This window comes from Callithrix jacchus, chromosome 12, assembly GCF_049354715.1.
Source record: "Callithrix jacchus isolate 240 chromosome 12, calJac240_pri, whole genome shotgun sequence".
Taxonomy (NCBI): Eukaryota; Metazoa; Chordata; class Mammalia; order Primates; family Cebidae; genus Callithrix; species Callithrix jacchus.
In genome coordinates, this window is record NC_133513.1 from 52853362 (window position 1) to 52875104 (window position 21743).

The 21743-nt window shown below is 43.5% G+C and overlaps 1 protein-coding gene across 49 annotated transcripts in view; it reads left to right on the forward strand.

Moving 5' to 3' along the window:
- KCNMA1 (potassium calcium-activated channel subfamily M alpha 1) overlaps positions 1 to 21743 on the forward strand; it is a 767226-nt gene that overhangs the window by 304196 nt on the left and 441287 nt on the right. Inside the window, exon 3 of one of the 49 annotated variants that reach the window (XR_008475493.2) lies at positions 20031 to 20177. The exons of the other annotated variants lie outside the window; for them this stretch is intronic. The gene's annotated coding sequence lies outside the window, so the exon portion shown is untranslated. The remainder of the gene's footprint in view (positions 1 to 20030; positions 20178 to 21743) is intronic. 49 annotated transcript variants of the gene reach the window in all.

Below are 21743 nucleotides of genomic sequence, written 5' to 3' on the forward strand. Positions count from 1 at the left end.
CTCTGTGACTCTGTGTATCTCTGTGTATCACTGTTTCCGTAAGGATGAGGACAGAAGGAGGAGGGAGATGGGGAAGGAAAGAGGAGGAAGAGGAGGGAAGGAGAGGGGCTTCTCTCATGGGGCCATCTCCACACTCCTCTGCCCGCTGAGGTATTCCCCTCCTCTGTACTCTGAAAGTCCTTGAGTCTAACCCTGAGCTGTTCAGTAGGGTCCAATGTGTGTCCAGTAGTGACATATGGCTATTAGACACTTGAATATGGCTAGCCTGAATTGAGATGGGTGATGTCATACACATTCCAAAACTAGGTAAGAAAAATAATATCTTATTAACAAAACTTTAAAGATATTGGAGACATGTTAAAATTATAATATGTTAGATATATTGGGTTATGCAAAATATTACAATTAACTTTACCTGTTTTTCATTTTTAATATGAGTAATAGGCAAAGTTAAATTAGCTATATAGCTCTTATTATTATGTTTCTGTTGGACAGCACTGGTTTAACCTGTTGTTTGGCACCGAGTGTATGTTTTGTGTGTAAGTATGTCTCAACACTTGCATTAGATGGGCAGTTTCAGAACAGAGACCTCAGCATCCCATTCATTTTCTGTCCGCCAAACACCTATTTTCAAAGTGGCTCGTACACCACAGGCAGTTGGTAAATGTTGTCTGTATTTGTGGAAGGTAACGGTGATGTTTGTGATGATTGTGATAATGAAGATGATGATGTGATAAAGCTCAAATGGTATATTGGGGCCAAAACACAAAAACGTATGCAAGAAAACAATGCATGATGGAATGGTTACATTTTTAAGAACAGGTATCCTCAAATAGACCTTAATTTCATATTTAAAGATCCTTGGTACACAGAACAAAAACATCTTCCATCATTTCTATTTAGAGGTAGAGTGATTCTTAAAGAGTCTTAAAATGAAACCACCCTAAAATGCTCAGTGAACTCTTGCTAGGGGCTGGTTCTTGGTGGTGGGAGTAGAGCAGTGAGCGAATGAGATAAAAATCCATGCCCTTTGGACTTTACACAGAATGTGAAAATAAACACATTTCCAAGTAAAGTGCTTACATGTCAGATGACATAATAAACAGCCTGGTGGAAAATCAAGGCAAAAGAGAGGAGGTGTGGTTGGGACAGGTGGGCGGCATGCAAAGAAGGTGAACAAATCTATGGGGGCTTACTTGATCTTATTGTTTCAGTAATTCACCTAATTTTTTTTTATTCATTTATTCACTCAACAAATGCAGGTACTGAAATCCTATTATGTGCTCCAAGCCATGGTGAGACCAGGAAGTGGGTTTCACCTCCCAAGGAGCTCACAGCTTACTCTCAGAAACAGGAAAACGTGCCAGTTATCCATCACACTCACATCCTCCCTAAAGTAGGTCCCCAGTTAGGCAACACTTCAGCAGCTGCGGAGTCATTCCATAGTAGTCAGAGGCAACACAAGTGCATCTCGTCCGAAATATCCTCTAATGCAGGATATACTGGAGCTGTTGCCTAGGGAGATACCACTCAAGGAATATGGGTTCCACAAGCAAGTGCTATGAAGTTCTAGTTATTATTTTGAGCCCAGAATGAGTTGAGGCCTAAAAACGTTGCCATTCCATTATAATGTGTTAGTTTGAATTTAGGCACAAAAGTTATTTTTGAATTATAAGAATGTGACTCGTTTATAGTGATGTGGCTTTGAGAGGACTGTGGTTATTTGTCAGGCCATTCTTTTCCTTTTCTTTTCTTTCTTCTTCTTTTTTTTTTGGTAGATATGGGTCTCTCTATGTTACACAGGCTGGTCTCAGACTCCTGAGTTCAAGCCTCCCAAAGCGCTGGACTTACAGGCATGTGCCAGGCCATTTTTGATACAAGCTATGTCTCACCCATTTGGTCCATAAAGAGAGGAGACAACAGGCCCTCTGTCCAGGGCAATCTAAGGTATAAGACTCACATCCTGCTCTATGCCATTGCTGTTTGTCTTCTGGAAATGGCTGGCAGAATCGAGACCTTCCCTGACCAGATGAGGCCATTCTGGAGCTCCAGGCAGGAAGCAGAATGAACATGTGTTTGTTTTACTTCATAGCTGTTGCAAGTGTTGGATGTAAGGGTCCTCCTTGCTTAAAGAACCTAAGAACCTGCTCTTCGTGCATTTCACCTTTAGAACTAGAAAAGTTGTCTTTAACTAGATTAACACACAGGTGCATGAGTGTGTGTGTTATAGATACTGCTAAATAAGTCCAGTATTTCTCTACATTAGTCTGAATTTTGGAAAGTGAGTTAAAGCTGATTAAGTGGCTTTGTTCTGAGAACTGTGTATTTCTGTGGTTTTTGTTTTCCTCCTTTGAATCCCTATCCTATCTCCTCTGGCCTCCTTGCTGTGATCCCATGGATGTGTTCAAGTGTGCTAGTTCCCTGCCACTGCAAAACTCTCCTAGCTCTGCCTGGTGACCCGATAAATCCCCAGTGTTCCATGCTTGGTGCTCTGGGGAGGGAAGCAGATGGCAGGGCTGGCCATTCTGCCACCCAGGGAGGCAGGAGGTCAGCTAGGGTAACAGCAGCAGGTGGGGAGGTGGGGTTTCTGGGCTGTGCGTGCAGGGGATGGTAGATCATCAATGATCCCTGGGCAGAACAGCCCTCCTGGAACTAATGCTCCTGGCAGAAGGTGGCAGCAGCTGGAGGCTGCTTCAGCTCTTGATCAAGCACAGAATAATGTTGGGTGGGTGGCTGAGAGTTGCTGCATTTATGAATTGTCACTCAGTGGCAGCACTGAGGTCCCTAAGCTCTGTTTACAAATGGGTTTTTGCCCAAGTGTTTCCTTAACTCAGAGCACCTGTCTCTTCTCTTCCTTTTATCCCCTGGCCAACTCCTGTGCACCCTTTAGGTCTCAGCTTTGAGCGCCAAATTCAGGAAATGTGTTTCTCCTCTGTGTTCCCCTTCCCCTGAGTACTCAGCCCATCACACTGTAAATGCTCTGTAATGTTTCCCACACTGAGCTGTGCCTTCCTTGACAACAGGGACAGTGTCTTGTTCCTCGTTGCATTTTCAGGGCCTCAAAAGATATATCTAGAGCTATCAGTATTTGTAGACTTGAGTGGATCCCATCTATGTGCATGGTCTAATTTCATTTATTATAGACAAAAAGGAAGTAGCAGCTTGGATAAGCCAGACAGACAGATAATCCTGAATTTATTTCTTTAAGACTTTGCAGTGCTCCTCAGGGCAATTTGAGACAGGGGCCAGGTTACCTATTTTTTTTATATATACATATATTAGAGATGAGGTCTGGCTCTGTTGCTCATGCTGGAGTATAGATGTGCAATTGTAGCTCCCTGCAGCCTCGACCTCCTGGGTTCAAGTGATCCTCTTGCCTTGGCCTTCTAAAGTTCTGGGATTACAGGTGTGAGCCACTGTGCCTGGCCATTGCCATATTTATTATGTATATATGAGGATGTAAGTGGTATTTGAATATTGACATTTATAAAATACCCTTCACTGTCTTCCTCTTCAGCATCACTTCATCCTCACTACCTCTGCCTAGTCATGACAGGAATGGTTGTTTATGGAAATAAATATGTTTAATGGAAATTTATATGTTTCACTGACCCCCCCCATTGTTGCCATGATGTCATATATCATAAAGCACTTCTGTATAAATTAAATATAAGGATAAGCAAATTATTGCTCAGATTAGATACTGTATTCCTCATGCTCAGATCTGCTGCCAGTGTCAGAGGCTTGAGAGTATGCCAGCTGGAGTGAGCCAGGCCAGTGTGGGATTTAAAAGTTCTCTAGATAAGCCACATGTGATGATTGAGCTCTCTGCTATTCAGGCACGTGGCTGGCAGGTACATGGAGGGTGGGAGAAAGACACTGGAGTTGGTTGGAGCCAGTGTATTTTGTGGCCTCTTTAGTCTAGATTCCATGTGGCTCTGTACATTGGAAAGGGAGTGGGGATCCCCAACAATAGTAATAATAACTATAGTATTCTCCTGTTTCATCCCATCTCTGTGCCAAACACTAGGCTCAGTGCTCTCCCAGATTATTGCACCCCCAGCATCCTGACTGGAAAATACTATTTCCATTTTACACATGAGGAAACAGTCCTCATAGGTTAAGTGGCTTTATCAAAGTCATACAGGTAGTAAGTGGTAAGATTCAAGTTGAGGTCTCCCTTGCTGCTTTTCCCACTAAACCTCCCTGCCTGAAGAGCCATCCTGGGCTGTTCTGATTTTGCCATTCACTGATAGCTGTGTGACCTTTAACAAGTCTTATCAGTATCTGGGCCTCAGCTACCTTTCTGTATATTAGGGAGGTTACTCACTGCCTGCTTTGGATGGATGTTTTGAAGATTGAAGGAACCAGGGTGCATAGCAGTATTTAGGAAACTATTGTGATAAGGAGAGGTCATTGCCATTGTTTGTATTTTATTTTATTTTATTTTTTGAGACAGAGTTTTGCTCTTGTTGCACAGGCTGGAGTGCAATGGCGTGATCTTGGCTCACCACAACCTCCACCTCCCAGGTTCAAGTGATTCTCCTGCCTCAGGCTCCTGAGTAGCTGGGATTACAGGCATGCACCACCATACCCAGCTAATTTTGTATTTTCAATAGAGATGAGGTTTCTCCCTGTTGGTCAGGCTGGTCTCAAACTCCCTACCTCAGGCGATCCACTCACCTCAGCCTCCCAAAGTGCTACAATTACAGGCGCGACCTACCGTGCCTGATATTGTTTTTCATCCTGACTACTGGAGGCTTTAGGTTGTGGGCTAGAACACTGAGCTAATATTGAACATTCTTCCAAGGAACAAAGCAATGGAGACACTGACCTTGGTAATCTGCACAGCTTGTGTGAGCCCCACGGAGTCCTCTAAAAGCTGACAGAATACTGGGACAGTGAGTAAGGGGTTCCCCAAGCATGGCTGGGTAAGGGGGTGGAGAGTGGCTTGTTGTGATGTGGACTGAGGGTGTGTGAGCTCTCTGCAGCTCTTTTGGTAATTGTGGCCATTATGTTTTTACTGTCTCCAATTTCAAGAAATTTCTGAATTATTTTTATGGTGAACTCAGTGGGTGGGCAGGCAAGTGAATAAACTTTCTTCAGCTCTTACTTGATATGTCCACAGCTCTCTCAGGCAGAGGATAGAGGGGGTTAAATCTTAGAAACGGTACAAGGAAAGGGCATCTGTACAAACCAATATGTGGTTACATCTAACTTGGAACAACAGCAATAATAACAATAAAAGTAATTATAATGTTAATAATGTTTATCCTTACTGAGGTTGTACAATGTGCCAAGCACTTTCTAAGCTATTCAGGTGCAATATCTTATCTAATTTTTATAATAACCTTATGAACTATTATTTTAATTATAATTTTTATAGATGGACAAACTGAGGCACAAAGAGGTGAAGGAATTTGCCCAAGATCTCATCCTGATTAGTGATGGATTTAGGATTGGAATCCAGAGGTTAGGATTGAAATATCAGAGTCTTGCTCTTACTAAATATTTTCTACCATGTCTTTGCAATAAATGAGGGAATAGAAGAATTAAATTCATTTCAGGATAGGAGATTCATATTGTTCAATTCCTTAATCTCCAAATCAACAGAGGGGAGATGTTTTAGTTCATTTGAGCTGCTATAACAAAAACACCTAGACTGTGTGGTTGAAACAAAAATATTTTTTACAGTTCTGCAGACTGAGCAGTCCAAGATCAAGGTTCTGGCAGATGCCATGACTGGTGACGGCTTGTGTTCTGGTTCATAGATGGTTGTCCTCTGGCTGTGTCCTCACATGGCAGAAGAAACAAGAGGGCTCTCTGGAATCTCTTTTTTAAAGACACTAATCTCATTCATGATGGCTCCTTCTCATGACCTAATTATCTCCCAGAGGCTTTGCCTTCTAATGTTATCATATTGGATGACAGGATTTCAACATGTGGATTTTGAGGGGACAAAAAGATTAAGACCACAGCAGGAGCCAAGGATCACCCAAGCGATTTGTGTTATTTCTGGTATACATTATAAAGGGTTTTTTGATGATTCTAGAGTCAGGGGCATAAGAGGTGGGATTACTAAAATATATATATAAAATTTAATTTTTTACTTAATAATTTTGTTTATTTGAACTTGATGCCAAAGAGTCTTTCTGTTTTCTCCTTGGAAATGTCTCAGAAGTCATGACCCCCCCATATATGTTTTATTCTGTTATCTTTTGTTGATACCATTTGCATCAGTAAAAGTCTTGCAAAAGGGAAAAAGAAAAGTCATGACCACCTGTCAGTCTTTCTTTACTTATCTTTTTCAGGACCATGGACAGGGCCAAGGTGTCTGAGTAGACAAACATTAGTTAAGCTATGCCTGTGTTCTTGGCTCAGTTTTTCTTCTTTGAGGCATTTTTCCCCCTGACTTTTGTTGGATATCACAGCAGCACTGCCTGAGCACACACCTGCTGACATCAGAGTGGATGATGCTTTAAACATTTTCCAAGGATAATCTGCAGAATGGGTAACTGGTCCTGTTGCCTCCTTGGGACTTGACAGTACTGGCCTTCTGCCTTGCAGTATGACTATGACATACCTGCTTCAGATTTTAGTGTGGTTGGTGCCAAGATTTAAAGGAAGTGATAAGCACTTACTTGTTCTTCAATATCATTAGATGATGATGGTAACGTGGATGATGACAATTACATATTTATTGAGTGCTTACTGTGTGCCAAGCACTGTTTGCATGTATTGTTTTGTTTAATTCCCACAACAATCCTTGGGGGTATGAATAATTTTAGATGTAGAGAGTGAGACACAGAGAGATATTTAAAAATGTACAAGATAACCCAGTTATGTCATGAGCAGTGGAGCAGAGTCCTGCTTTACCTTGAGTTCATTCTGTGTGCGTCCCTACAAGGTCCTCAGGGTAGAAAGGGAGGGGCTGACCTCTTCAGAGTGCCTATTTGTGTGCTTTGTGAATCTCATTATACTCAATGCCTATCTTCTGCGGTTGTGTTGAGATGAGAATTCCTACTTTATAGTAGAGGAAACTGAGAGAGCATTTAAGTGGCTTACCTAAGATTGCACAGACTACATAGAGAAGCCAGGTCTGTCTGTCTTGAACCTTTTTTTTGCAGTGGAATATTTACTGTTTATTTCCCAGATGGCTCTTTATGCCACTGTAGACAGTCCTACCTTACAGTGTGGTCTGTTTTCTTACCTTATAGGAGGATGTGGTTTGTACTTGATAAGATTTGATACTGGCCAGGCGCAGTGACTCATGCCTGTAATCCTAGCACTTTGGGTGGATCACCTGAGGTTGAGAGTTAGAGACTAGCCTGGCCAATATTGTGAAATCCCTTCTCTACTAAAGATATAAAAAATTAGTAGAACGTGGTGGTGGGTGCCTATAATCCCAGGTACCCAGGAGGCTGAGGCAGGAGAATCCCTTGAACCCAGGAGGACAGAGGTTGCAGTGAGCCGAGATTGCATTGCTGCACTCCAGCCTGGGTGCAACAGAGTGAGACTCCATCTCAAACAACAACAAAACCAAAAACAAATATTTGATGTTCAGTCTCCTCTTCTGCTTAGCATCCAAGCTTGTCCGGACAAGAAGGTAGTGATGCTCTCGATGACAGGGATGGTGGGTAAAATCGTCTTAGGTGTCAAAGTATGGGCCCAGAAGAAAAATGGGTGTGCTGTGCAGAAGGGTTAATAAGCACCTCCAGTCTGGATCATTTCGCTGCAACATCTGCTGCTAACCCACTGCTGGGAGAGGGAACATCAGTTGTAATGCTGCCAAAATAGACTTTAAAACAGAAAACATTTGTGTGTTGAAGTGAGGACTGGCGTTCTGTTGGTTGGATGACATAAGTCCCAATTTCTGCCTTTTCCTCATTGGTGTGCTTGCATTTTTAGGCCCCGGCAGATTGAGGAGAGATGACCCATATGGATAGAGTGTAGGCTCATTTTGGTGTGGACTGGTCTCACTAATAAGCACATAATTGTCATTGCTAGAAGGAACTATAGATCATTCTGGAAAAACTCACTGATTTATAGCTAAGGAAGCTGAGGCTCAGAGTGGAAAAACAGGACTGGAAGTCTCGTTTGACTTCAAATCCAATGCTCTCTCCCTGCTAATGTGATTAATACCAATAACATGAAAACATTATAAAAGTGTTGATATGATCAGTAAAGCTTCCACTAGAGGTACAGCATTGGGCCATATGTTTAGAAATTTGTCACGACCGCTATAAGCATTGGTCGAGGGAAGCCTCAAAGAGGGAATTGACATTCTGGGTCTTGCAACATAATACAGAGAGATATCACCATCATAATCACTATCACCACCACCGCCACCCTCGCCCTCATCATCAGACAAACCTATTTTTAGCACTTACTTTGTGCCAGGCTCTGTGCTATGTGCTTTATTTGTGTTGCCTCATAATTTAAAATGTACGGCAAGTCTGTTATGAACCATGCTTGCAGATGGGGTTCAGAGGTGTGAAGTAACTATTACAAAGTCTTCTGTTATGAAGTTCCACATGGGGGATGCAGTTAGAGAAGACAGAACAGTGTAGAGGCTTCATGGCAGTGAGACCTTGTCAGGGAACCTGAGCTGAGCTCCAAGGAGGGATTAGGACAGAGAAAACACATGTGATGCAGAAGACAGTCCTGTTAGGAGCAGCCTCCAGGATTTTTGCAGTGACGCATGTTGTGGGTTAGACTCAGGGACAATTTGTAGAGAGATCTGAGTAAGGAATGAATGGCTTCCAATCACTACTGAGCACATTTCCTCTTCCAGACCTCATGTAAGGCACCAGGCATGCAGAGGTGAGAGGCATGGTTCCTGTCCTTAGGAATTGGGGAGAAGATCCCATAGTATACAACCCCCATCCTGGATAATAAGGATTGGGCAAAGAGTAAACTCAAGGGACCATGTGAGTTCAGAGGAATGGGGTCAAATTCACTCTTCAGTGGCTTGCTAAGGGTGTGGCTTTACATTAAAAGCCAGAGAGAGCTACAGAAGCATTCTGAGTTAAGGAGTAACCTGGCCTGATCATCCAGTTTAAGAGACTCTGCAGATACTATGGAGAATGGCCTGGAGACAGGCAGACTTGTTGGGGCAGCTCAGGCAAGCACAGCAAAGCTCCCCAGCAACAGCAGTGCCAGTGTCAATGCAGAGATAAGGCAGAAAGGAACTATTAAAGAAGTTAGAATGGATAGGGACTTGGTGGAGGAAGGAGTGGGGATAGGCCCAATGGACATCCATGGGAAATGCATTTGGAGCTTCTTCATAACTGGCCTTGAAGGTCAACCTCCCTCCTTGACTATGTGTTCTTGGCTTGTGAGTAAGTACACAAAGAACTTCTGTTAGTGCCATCCCCTGGCTGTCAGCTGCTCAAGCTGCAGCCCAAAGCCCGGAGCTCCCAGAGTCAGAGCCTGGGACTTTCCTGGGATATCACTCCATGCAAAGGCTGATTCCCATCTGTGGTTGGACTGGTTGTGTTTGAACTTACTGTGCCACCCATGCCTGCTCTCCTTACCTCCCAGTGTTGAGCCTGGGTGGCTGATGAAGGGCAGACTTCTGGGAGCCTGGACTCACTGTGGCAGGGAAGAGAAGCACAGCTGGTGCGAAGTGACATATTAACCTTACATTTAGCAAAAGAGTGAATCCGTTTATTGTGCTATAACAGTGAGGTATTTGCATCCTGAGTCGCCTTTGGTTTTCCTATTGTCTTTGCTTCTCAGTGGTCAGGCCAGGCTGTGGTCTTGACAGTTTAAATCAACATGGTAATGAAGGGGTGGCACCTACTCAGTTCAAAATAAAAAATCAACCTCTCTCTCTCTCTCTCTCTGACACACACACACACACACACACACACACACACACACACGTCTCTAGAGCTATACTGAGTGTTCAGAAGTTCCTCTCTCCAGCTCCTTCCTTGATACTCATAAAATTCTAGTAGCCCCAACCCAGATAACTTGGTGGTTTGGAAAAGCCTATTTTAAGGGGATTCCAATATTCCTTCTGTCACCTCCACCATAGCCTGGCTTTCCAGCTACCAACAGAACCCACTTGTAGGCAGGAAGAAGCATGAATTGAACTTCTCATGTGTACATCTAGGAATGCTGAGAATGTGACAAAAAAAGCTCTTACACAAACCAGGCATGGTGGCACCCAGCTACTCTGGAGGCTCAGGTGGGAGGATCATGGCAGTTTGAGTCCAGTCTGGGCAGCATAGTGAGACCATGTCTCTATACAAAAGAAAAAAATAGGCATTCTGGATGAAAATTAAAAAAAATATTATATATAGCTTCATAAATATTTTAGCGTTGACAGGGCTTTGATGATCTCACAGTGGTACAGTGAGCTGGGTGGGAGAGGTTTTATACTAGGTGAAGAAGCTTAGATCTAGTCTCTTGGATGTTTATAATGTGCCATGCTTGGTACTGGGTACTTTAATGGCATGACATCATTTAATTCTCACTGGGATACAATGGGACAGGTGTGGTTTTCCCATTTTACAGGATACTGGAAAAGTTTAAGAATGTTTTCAGCTGGGAATTGGCAGAGCTGGGAAGGTAGCCATATCTACCTGACCATGAAGTAACCACTCCACTGCTGCAAGTGGCATGGATAAATCTGGAGAGTGGGCACAGTGTCCAGTTGGCGCCATGTTCTCTGGTCTCCATCTACTCCAGTAGCCTGCAGTGGCTTGTGATGGAGCAGGATGTCCTAGAGAAGGAGAAAACACTCTTCTGCTTCTGTGCCCATTCCTACCACCTGAATTCCCACAGGAGATACTACTTCTTACCTTCTTCTTTTTCCCAAATTGGATCTGGTAAATCAGCATCTGAATACTGACCTCGGGATCATTTAGAAGCTCACAGAATGTTCTCTCTAGAAGTTGCTTTCAGGAAGGAATTGCCTATGACAGCTTTGGCCAGTGGCTGGCTCTATGTTCACACACAGTTCAAACTCTGAAACACTCCTATTCCTGAACCCCTCCCAATCCCCCAGGTCCCTCCCTCTATGGCAGGAGAACTATCCAACGGGCCTAACATGGAACTTGACTGCTAAGGTTTATAGTGATACATGCAATGTAAGTTATCTTCAGTTAGCACTCCTTGCTCTCCCCACCTATGTGCCACTGGTATCATCCCTCCTGCAGCTCAGTAAGTATGTGGTGGACCTCTTGCCATAAAATTATGCTCCTGTAAAGTGATGAGCCTGAGCACAGTTGGGATGGGGACAGAGGAAATCTCAGATCCAAATCTAAGTCCTGCTCCTGTAGACCCCATTGGCGTGCCTCTCTGGGTCTCAACTGAGTTCTCAAGCTGGCATGGATAGAAAGACCAAAGCTTACCACTGGCAAACTCATTGCTCTTTAGAATTTGTCCTCCACCTCAAATCCACTCTTCCCTGCCTATAAATATTCTTCCATGAAGTTCCACTTGTCACTAAAGGAAAGACTCAACTCCTGAGAGTCTTCGTTTCCAAATGAGGGGGCCTATTGCTTCTTTCATGTACCAGTCTGCCCTCAACATGGAAACCAGCTTCAGCTCCTTTGCCTTTATCAGATGTGGATGGGAGTCCAGTTATCTGCTGAGCTAATAGAATGGCTTTGTCCCTACTGAGAGGTGATGAGCAAGTATGCATCCAGCAATCTATGAGAATGTCAAGGCCACATTCCCTTTTTAAAAAACACTGTTGGTGGGAGTGTAAATTAGTTCAACCATTGTGGAAGACAGTATGGCAATTCCTCAAGGATCTAGAAATAGAAATTCCACTTGACCCAGCAATCCCAATACTGGGTATATACCCAAAGGATTATAAATCATTCTATTATAAAGACACATGTACATGTATGTTCATTGCGGTGCTGTGTACAATAGCAAAGACCTGGAACCAACCCAAATGCCCATCTATGATAGACTGGACAAAAAAGTGGCAAATATACACCATGGAATACTACACAGTCATAAAAAACGTTGAGTTCATGTCCTTTGTAGGGACTTGGATGAATCTGGAAACCATCATTCTCAGTACACTGACACAAGAACAGAAAACCAAACACTGCATATTCTCACTCATAGGTAGGTGTTGAACAGTGAAAACATATGGACTCAGGGAGGGGAGCATCACACACTGGTGTCAGTTGGTAGGGGTGCTAGGGGAGGGACAGTGGAGGTGGGGAGGGAGGGGAGGGATAATATGGGGAGAAATACTGGATATAGATGAAGGGGGAAGGGAGGCAGCAAACCACCTGGTTATGTATGCACCTATGCAACAATCCTGCATGATCTGCACATGTACCCCAGAACCTAAAGTATAGTAAAAAAAAATAGAGGATGGCAGTGTGTTAGAATAGAAAGAGCTGACATGAAGAACAGCTATGAGGTTATGAATTCTGATCTTGGTTGGCATATATGTGAACTAAGACCACAAATCAATTATGTGGTCTTAGTTCTCATTTCAATGCCAAATAAGTCAATCCCAGGGATAAATTATTTCAAAATGCTGAGAAATTGTGAAATCCTCCTGTTGGTGGGGACCTTGCATATTCCTCCAGTACAACGACTGCAAAATATGACTGTGCATTGGATTGCCAGGGGATGCTTGCAAATAAATCAGTACCCAGGCACTACCATAGACTGAATGAGTTGGAACATATTAGCATCTGTATGTTTTTGTAATAGTCAGTACTCCTTCCAGTGTTTGGGAACAGTGATCTGGTTTATTACCAGCTCCCAGGTGGGGGAAATTTTGCAATGAAATCTTCCCAGCATGGCTACTTTTGACCAGTCCTCACTCCCTTCCCCTCATTGACAACTTTCATTCTGTTTCTAAGGAGCAGGGCTCTTACCAAAAGGTCAAAGTGACCAACCACTGGTCTACTCTTTTCAGAGCATAGGAAGTAGTTCTGTTTGGCACTCCTGGAATAGTCATGGGACAGAGAGGAGGAAGGAAACTTTTGAATTCTGATAAACACATCTGTACCACACATCTTTTGAGCTGCCCAGTGTTCTGTATCCTCTTGTCTCTTCTGATGAGGATTTGATGGTGAACTTGGAGCATGGTCTTCAAGGGCTGGAATCCAAGAGTTACTAAGTAACTTCATGAAGTTTTTGACATCACCGTGAGATAACCGGTGTAAAGAGATATTTAATTACCACCAAATACTTGTGATGGGAGGCAAGGGGCCTCCCATGCTTCCGAGGCCCCTTGCCATTGAATGACTGTTCACAGAAATGATATGTGTCCCTCTTTGTCCAAGTCAGTAAGATGCCTCTGCCTGCTTCCTGCTTCTCCATGCTCTCCCTCAGCCTTTCATGGTGATTGCAGAGGCTATGCATTGAGATCATAGACCACGAGATAAAATCAGCTTGAATCCCTGAGTCATCTCTTTCAAAGAAAATGTGTTGTAGAGTCACCAGACCCAAAGTGACTTTTCCTGAATAAGAAATAAATGTTTAAGTGTTAAGACATTGGAATCTTAGGTTTCAGTTGTTACTGCAGCATAACCTCGTTTATCCTGATTAATGCAGTTGGTATCACTCTGAAGCATATTTCCTTGTGGATGAAACTTCTAGTTCTTAGTATGTATAGGTTGGTTCTCCTCCTAAAAACTGAATGGAACTCGAACTTTCTAGGAACCCTTTCAAGCAGCAGTAATGATTTACTGAAGCAGAAAGAACATGGTTATTTTGAGCCTCAGAAGGAAAACCCAAAACAAAACAAATTTAGGATTGTTGTCTTCCCCCAAGAAAGGAATTAAAAATAGAGTCACATGGACAGAGGAAAAAAAGCCAACAACACTGCCTGATCCGGTGTGGACATGTTCTTCGAAAGTATTAATTATACACTCATGCCATTTAAAAATATCAATTTAAATGCACACAGCTTGTAAATCTCTTCTTATTCTGTCTACTGGATGACTTGCGACAAAGCAAGCTGAGAATTAATTGATTAATAACAAGCTGTGACCTGTGTGTGTGTGTTTACTGACAATATCCTCAGGACTTGGGCTTCCTGGAGCCATGCTTTTGTCAGTGGGAAAAGTGGTTTCTTCTTTAGAGAATGTTCCCACTAAGCAGAGTTATCTAATCTGATGCTTTCTACTCTGGGCTTTCCCTTGGCCTTTCATGGTGATTGGAAAGGAGCTGTGTTTAGGAGGTTTATTTGGCACATGTGGTATATATTATAGAATGGCATGTAGGGTGAAGCCAGGGACTCCACAAAAGGCCTTCTGTCCATTATGATCTATTTCATACTGAAAATTTCCACTCTGAGTAATATGTATCTTTACACTAAACATGTATCATTCCCAGAAGTCATTTGAATAAATATAAACATCTTGCCTAGGGAAGGCAAAATATTAAGCTGTTAGAGACACACATTTAGAATTTCCTTAGAAAGGCCCTGAAATAATAGGCCACAAATAAGACACGTTTTGATGGGGGACATGAATGAGAGAGATGAACCACTGAGAACAGAGTCTTGCAGGAACAGAGCATTATAGCGGAGGAGCCATCAGCTCAACAGCACAGATTCTTGGAGGCGGACAATGACGTGAGTTCCAGGGATAAAAGATTTGGATTTGTTCAGGGCAGGCCGTGAGTGCCTGCCTTGGTGTGTTATAAAGATCCTATGAGATTGGTTTCTTTCACATTCAACACAGGATTCTCGAATATTTTAGAAGTGTGCTTGGGTTTTTTTTTTTTTTTTTCCTGTAACTCCTAGGCTAGAGTTACATCATATCATATTTAGTTCAATGTGTCTGCTGTTCTTAAGTGTGGTGGTGCTGGCAGGTAAAAAGGAGGAAAAATTGAGGCAGGGCTCAAATTGTAGAATATATACCTGTGTGTATCCTGGCCCAGGGAGTGGGCTGGAAGGAGGGCAGTAGTGGGCTGGCCTGCTGAGGCTCCCACTCCTGTATGTCAAGAAGGGTTTGACCCAGAAGCAGAGAACTGAGAGCCACTCAGTTCTGCTCTGAAGAAGCTCCCTCTTCCTTCTTGGAGTGTGCCTGGGGTCTCAGCCTCAGCTTTGGCACGCAGAACCACATTCCAATTAGATTCTTAGGGGAGTATCCCCTTCCTTCCTTGCAGAGAAGTCTGCATGAAAATTTGGGGGACTTCACCTTCTTCTTGAAGACATCTTATGTCCAAATTAACCAGACTGATTTTTGTGTCCCCACTGTTTTGACACTCAACTTTTTCAGGTACTTCCCAGAGCATGATTTTTTATGCCAGACAGTCTTTCCCCAGCATTCTTCTTGGGGTCTCCACCATTTCGTTTAGAAAAAATATGTTGATGAGTCTCATCGGGCAAGGGTTAAGACCTCAAGGAAAATGCTCCACTGTCAAAAGATGCCGTAACTTTCCATTTACAGAGTGTAGATCGTGTTACCTGGAGAATCTTTTGTTTGCCCACCTTGGTTTAGTGTGAAAGTTTGACTGTAGGTCAGAGCAGAGCAGAATTTTTCTGCATTGAAGAGGGCAGTATTGGTCAAGTGAGGCCATGCTGTGCTACAGTAACAGACAACCCCCATAGTGGCATAACACAAGAAAGGTTTATTTCTTGCTCAATACAGTATATATCAGTCATGAAGGCAGGTGACTAGGAGGAGGGTGGAGGCTCTTCATTAGAGTAACTCAGAAAACCAGACTGATGGAAACTTCCTCTTGGCATTTGCTTCCAGCACCATCCTGGCAGAAGGCAGTGGTGAACCGCTCTGGCTAAGACCTTCCATCCAGAAGTGTCATGTTTCATGTGGCTCATGTTACATTGGCTGGAGCAAACCACTCAGCACTGAGCCACACTTAACTTTAGGAGCCCAGAAAGTGCAATCCAACAATTGCCAGAAAGATGAAGCCATAGGAATACTTGTGAATATCCATACTAACTTCTACAAGGGGTGGAGACTGCTCTAGTGAAAAGGTGAGGCTTTTGGAGGGCGACGAAGGATCTGGGCTTCTTGGAGCCACTTTCTACCTCAGAGAGCTCTGTGGGCAAAGATCAGGGAGGGAAATCCTTGGTTGTGCTTTGGCCTGGAAGGAACTAAGGCGAACTGAAATCTATTAGAGTCATTTGCCATGAGATGTGTAATTTAAATTCCTTTTCTGCCTTACCTGTGAAATCTTCAACAATATGTGTTGTTCCTTTTTGCTTATATCTGGAGCAGTGTGGGGGGGGTGGTGGTGGTCATGGGGTGGGATGAGACAAGAGGGAGAAGCTCAAAAAAGTGTAACCTTCAGGATACAAGTTATTCAGGGCAAAACAAGGTGCTGTATTCATGGGCCTAGGCACTAGAGAAGCCAGAGACAGCTGACACCTGGCTTAATGTTCCTGTTATTTTTCCTCCTAGCTCATAAATTCCTCAAGGTCAAGGATGGTTTCTTATTTATATGTATGTTCCCCACAGAGCCCAAAACTACTCTGGCCTCAGTAGGTGCTCAGTTGCTTGAGGCATGTTTGTGGGTGAATGAATAAACAAGCAAATGCGCTTCTGCCTCCTTTGCTGGTTTGCCAAGCCTTGCAGCAGGCCAGCAGCCAGGGGAGGATGTGGGGTGGGCCAGCACTCTCTTTGCTCAGAAAAGCAACTCGCCTGGTTCTGCGTCCAATCTTGACTTCTAAGCCAAGGAATGAAGTCTCCAACTGCTCTTAGAGTAGTATACAAAAACCTTCCTCAACTCTTCTCACCTGTGATTATGGACAGTTGGCCCTTGGAGAATGGGTCCACCATGATACTGAGAGGTGGACAGCAGCATAGGAGACTAATTTCAACTGTTCTGAAGGAGGGTGGAGTGAAGCACTTTCACTAATCTTCTAGGACATGAGTAGGGACTGACCATCAATTCATTTATTTATCAAACAGGTAAAGGGTGCCTATCAGGTGCCTGGTTCTATGGCAAGAGCTGGGGCTGCACCCTTCTGTAAGATGTGGCCCATGAGTGCAAGCTGCTTTCATACGGGAAGGTAGGATGATAGGTGAGCCACTGTCTACAAGCATAGAGCCATGGGGTTCTCTGGTTGTGCCTCCACAGCACAGTCCATGATGGCATGAGCTGTAACAAGCACAGTCCATGGCAGCATGAGCTGCAGAATCCAATAGACGTGGATTCCAGCACTGGCTATGCATCTTGTGTCTGATCTTGAGCCTCATGCTTAACCTCTTTAAGCCTCTATTTTCAATTCTGTAAAACGGTGATCACATGCTTACTTGATGGCTTGTTGTGCAAATGAAAAGTGATTTACCCACAAGCAAGTAAAATCCTAAGCTCGGTCACATAGAAAGCACTTAGTGTCAGTCGGTATTGCAATATGAGGATGCCGATATTATTAATGATTACCTCTCTAAGTTGGAGTGTCCTCACCTAAAAATAATACCTCCATCATTGAGTCTATGGTAACTAAGTGAGACAATATGAGACACTTAGCACTTTTGGGGTACAAAACAATAGTGAGTAATATTTACCCAAGACTTTTTTTTGGTAAATGCCTCTCTTCCATCTTTACTGTCTTACTTGGAGCACCTGGGAGTGTCTGGGTTGGAGATGTGGTCTCAACCCAGGAGTCAAGCAAAGAATTTCTAGCTTTTGGGATGCCTTAAACAAAACCATGAATTTCTAAGCTCATCAGGCTGGAAATGGCTCACTGCTGGTGGGATCAGTAAGAGTGGCAGCCAGATCTGATTGCTGTATTCAGAAGTTTATTAATATCACCTCAAATTTATCTTCCCTGATGAAGAAACTTTGCCAGCATCTGATAAAAATGAAATGTACAGCAGCCTTGTGCCAACGAGAGTCCTCTCCTGTCATTGGCTGTTAGCAGAAAGCCAGTGCAGTGGGCTGCAATGGGGCTAATAAGAACATAAGATGAAAATGGGCTTCACATCTTCAGTTAGGAATTTGGGCTTCCAACCCTCCTCCTGAGGCTCCTCTCCCCACAACCAGGTTATGATAATAAATTTCAGAATCTTGTCTCCCTCTGAGAGTGTGGATTATCTCCCCGACTAATCCTCCAACACTCATCTGAGCATAACACTCCTGATAAAACCACAGTTGTCCCTTCTAAACACTTCAGTGAATTCCACTTATCTTCCAGTCTAGAATGCAACCACAAAAGAATATCAATGAGAGGCGTGAGTGGAGCTGGCTACAAGTAAAAGGAGAAAAAAATCTTGGTGGAGGGCAATAGGGTTTCAGCAAGAAGGATCCCAGGTTGTGCTTCCCAGGTGGAAGTGGGTTCCTTAGACTACATTCGCTGAGTCAGGTGGGCACCTGCAGCCAAAGGGAAAGACCCTTCAGGGCAAAGGAACCAGACAATGTCTTTGAGGCAGTCTTGTGTTATCCTGCTGGGGCCTGGTAGTTGGCAGTATGAGTGGTAGGGGGTTTCGGAAGGCTGTACTGATATGTGACGCTATATGATAGGATCAAGAGCAAGAAGCTTTGGAAGCTTCTAGCTCCAAGGCCCCTTCAGTCCATTATAGAATGCCCAGTGTCCCCATTTTACTAATGAGGACATGACCCAGAAAGAAGTCACTTGCCCAGGGTCACATGGCAAGTCAGAGTGGCAGGGCTAGAGCTACAATGCATATCTGGCTTCTCTGACAAGCAGCTTTTCCCCCAGACCATATCCCTACCTTTCTTTATGTGGTTAACTTGAATCAAGCTCTAACTGCCAAGCACACCCCTAAGCAGTGGATGTCCTCCTTTGACCTTCGTAACTATCTCTTGAGAAAGATGCTCTTGGTGCTTTGGTTTGACAGTTGCGTCACGGGGGTGGGAAAGTTTAAATGCCTAAAATTATTGACTGAAGTGATGGATTCAGGGTTCCAGCCTAGACATTCAGCTCTAGAGTCTTGCTTGTAATAAGTGGGCTAAACCAATGCTTCTCAAAGTGGGGTGCCTGGAGGAGCAGTGTGACCTGGATCTTAGAGGTGAAGACACCTGAAGCAGAAACTCTGAAGGTGACGCCAACCCTCTGTGTTTGAATAAGCCCTCCAGGAGAATCCCATGTACGCTCAAGCTCAAGTTTGAGTTGGCCTAAACTACTTAAGCTGATAAATCTTCCTCTTTTACCAGTCTTCCTTTTCATGCTTGGTAAAGCAAATTGCTGACTTCCCACAACTGAGGAAATTTCCAAGGTCATTGTCACCTCTCAGCAGCCCATTTTCAGGTGGCCTCTTTTAACTGTGGGATTCTTTAGGAAGACTGAGATTGACACAGGTTCCCTGTCACCCAGCGGGGCTTCTGAGCTTGATGACAGAAAAATGGGTGTTGGCCAGAGGGGATTTTAAGAGTCCTGTCTGCTATCATGTGGAGTTGGAAAATTTGGTCCAGTCAAGTGGAAAATTAATAAACCAGAAAGGAAAGGGACAAAGTATTCAAGACACCAAATGCTCATTGCAACCAGGGAGCCTCCAGATTTCTAAGCATTGCCCTTCTGAAACCATGAGAAATCCCACACTGATATTTTCCTCTTAATTCAATAGATATTTATCTTGTACTCACCAAATGCTGAGTACTTTGCTTAGCACTGGGAACATAAAGATGAAGGGATGTGGTCCCAGCCCACGGGGAACCCACAGTCCAGAATGATTATCTGGTGATGGGATCCTCCACTGGGGAAATTGCAGTGGCTTTTAGTTGGTGCAGTTTATGATGTCTGGCTAATAGAATGAAACATAAAAGAAAAATACCCTGATTATCCCATTGTCAATGGGTGGCCCTGCATTCTAATAAAGGCAGCACTCTTTGGTGGTGTGGGGGAAAAGAATTGTAGCCCAGTGCAGGAGCGCCTGATGAAGACTTCATTATTTAATGAACCATGTCGTATGAACAGCTGTGGTGTAAACCAGCCAGGACAATTATGCAAGTTGGATTATGTCTCCAGTAAATTGATTCTACTTTATTTGATTAAGTTGGTTCTCAAAGACAAATTCCCAAGTTGGGTTGGGGGAAAGAAAATCACCATTCAAACTTTGCTTCTGATTTTTAATCTTTAAATTGTTTTTGCTTTCGAATCCTAGAGGAAACAAACACAAGATGGCAGCTACGTTGTTATCAGCAAGAGAACGGAGAATAATCGTGTATCTGTGACAGCCGTCAGCATGTTCTGTACAAGACTCACACTGTCTTTTCTCAATGAGCTTGCCTAGGGGGGCAATAAGAGGCAGGTAGGAAACTGTGGCCATTCCTTTGTGAGTCCCCAAAACAGCCTGGCTGCAGCTCACTAATCCATTATCTTCCTTTACACACAACCAAACGTAGGCACACAGCTAAATAACCATAATGAAAAGACATGGGCTCAGTGTGAAATTCTTCCCCAAGGTTCTTTCCTGCCTTTTCAGACTATAAGGCACTATCTAGTTCAATGTCACTGTGGGTCATGGTGCATCAGTAGCTTGTGAAATCTATTTAATGGGTCATCACCAACATCATAAAAATGAAGTAGTACAGGACAAAATATCATAGTACATCCCATTATATATAGTATAGGTAAGCATTGCTTCGTGTGTGTGTGTGTGTGTGTGTGTGTGTGTGTGTGTGTTGGGGGGTGCTGGTGTGTTCTGAACCATGTTGTAAAATACATTTCTTCCTGAGGGTTGTGGTCAAAAACATTTGAAAACTACTGTTAGTTCAAGCTGTTTATTCACAGACAAGAGAGCAGTAATGATGGCATCACCCTGCTTTATAGATGCAGGCTTTTGAACAGATGATGTGAGAGCTTTTAGGAAGAGAGTTGGTGAGCACCAGGAGCCAGCATGGGTTAACCTCAGCCATCACCCAGACACGCTTCAGACCAGACTCGAATGTCACAGTCTTCGTGCCACATGCCATGGATCATCAATGGGCTGGAACTTGCATAAACACAACCGAGATGGATAAGGAGCAGGTGCAAACAATCTCTTAGGAGCAACTGTTGGGAGAACTAGAACTATTCCTCCTCTTCTCCAAGCCATTCAACAGGGGCACAACTGATATTCTAAAATCTTTGAATGTTTGTCATGTGGAAAATGGAATCAATCTCATCTCTATGATCCTGGCACTTAGATGTTTGTTTTGATCTAGGAAACATTTTCTTTTTCTTTCTATAGTGTCTCTGATTTGCCCTAATTCTTGCAGCCAGCCAGTCTGTAAGTGAAACAGGCTGTTTCTGGATGAAATTCATGTCCTATAACAAGAGGGGACCAAAACGGAAAATTACTTGTCCCTGAGGTGGCCTCTGAGGGCAGTGAAAATCACTGGATGAATGGTTAGATTCATCAGTGGCTTTTGGCCTTATTAAGATGCTGTGCACCCAATAGAAACACACTGATGCCCCGCAAGTACAAACCTGTTTTTCCTGTACTCACCTTTACTACAGGTGATGCACTTGGATAGTTTCTGTTCTGGAACATTCTATTCTGTTCTTCCAGTTCCATCTTGTTCCATCCCACTCCACTCCTCTTCATTTCATTCCATTCCCATTTCATTTGTAAAATGATGTTCAGGACTCATGAAACTGATCTCATGGTCTACTAATGGGTTGCAACCTGTGATTTTAAAAATACCAGATTGGGTTATATTCAAATTCCCTTTAACCCTCAAATCCTGTGAGTTCAGTGTAAATTGCTACTATAATAGTAGGGTACAATATTCTGTGCACAGCAGGCTCCCAGATAAAGCTTTTGATGAACAGAAAACCATTCACTTCCTCACTGATGCACTCCCTCATCCATCCCATTCATTGCTTACCACAT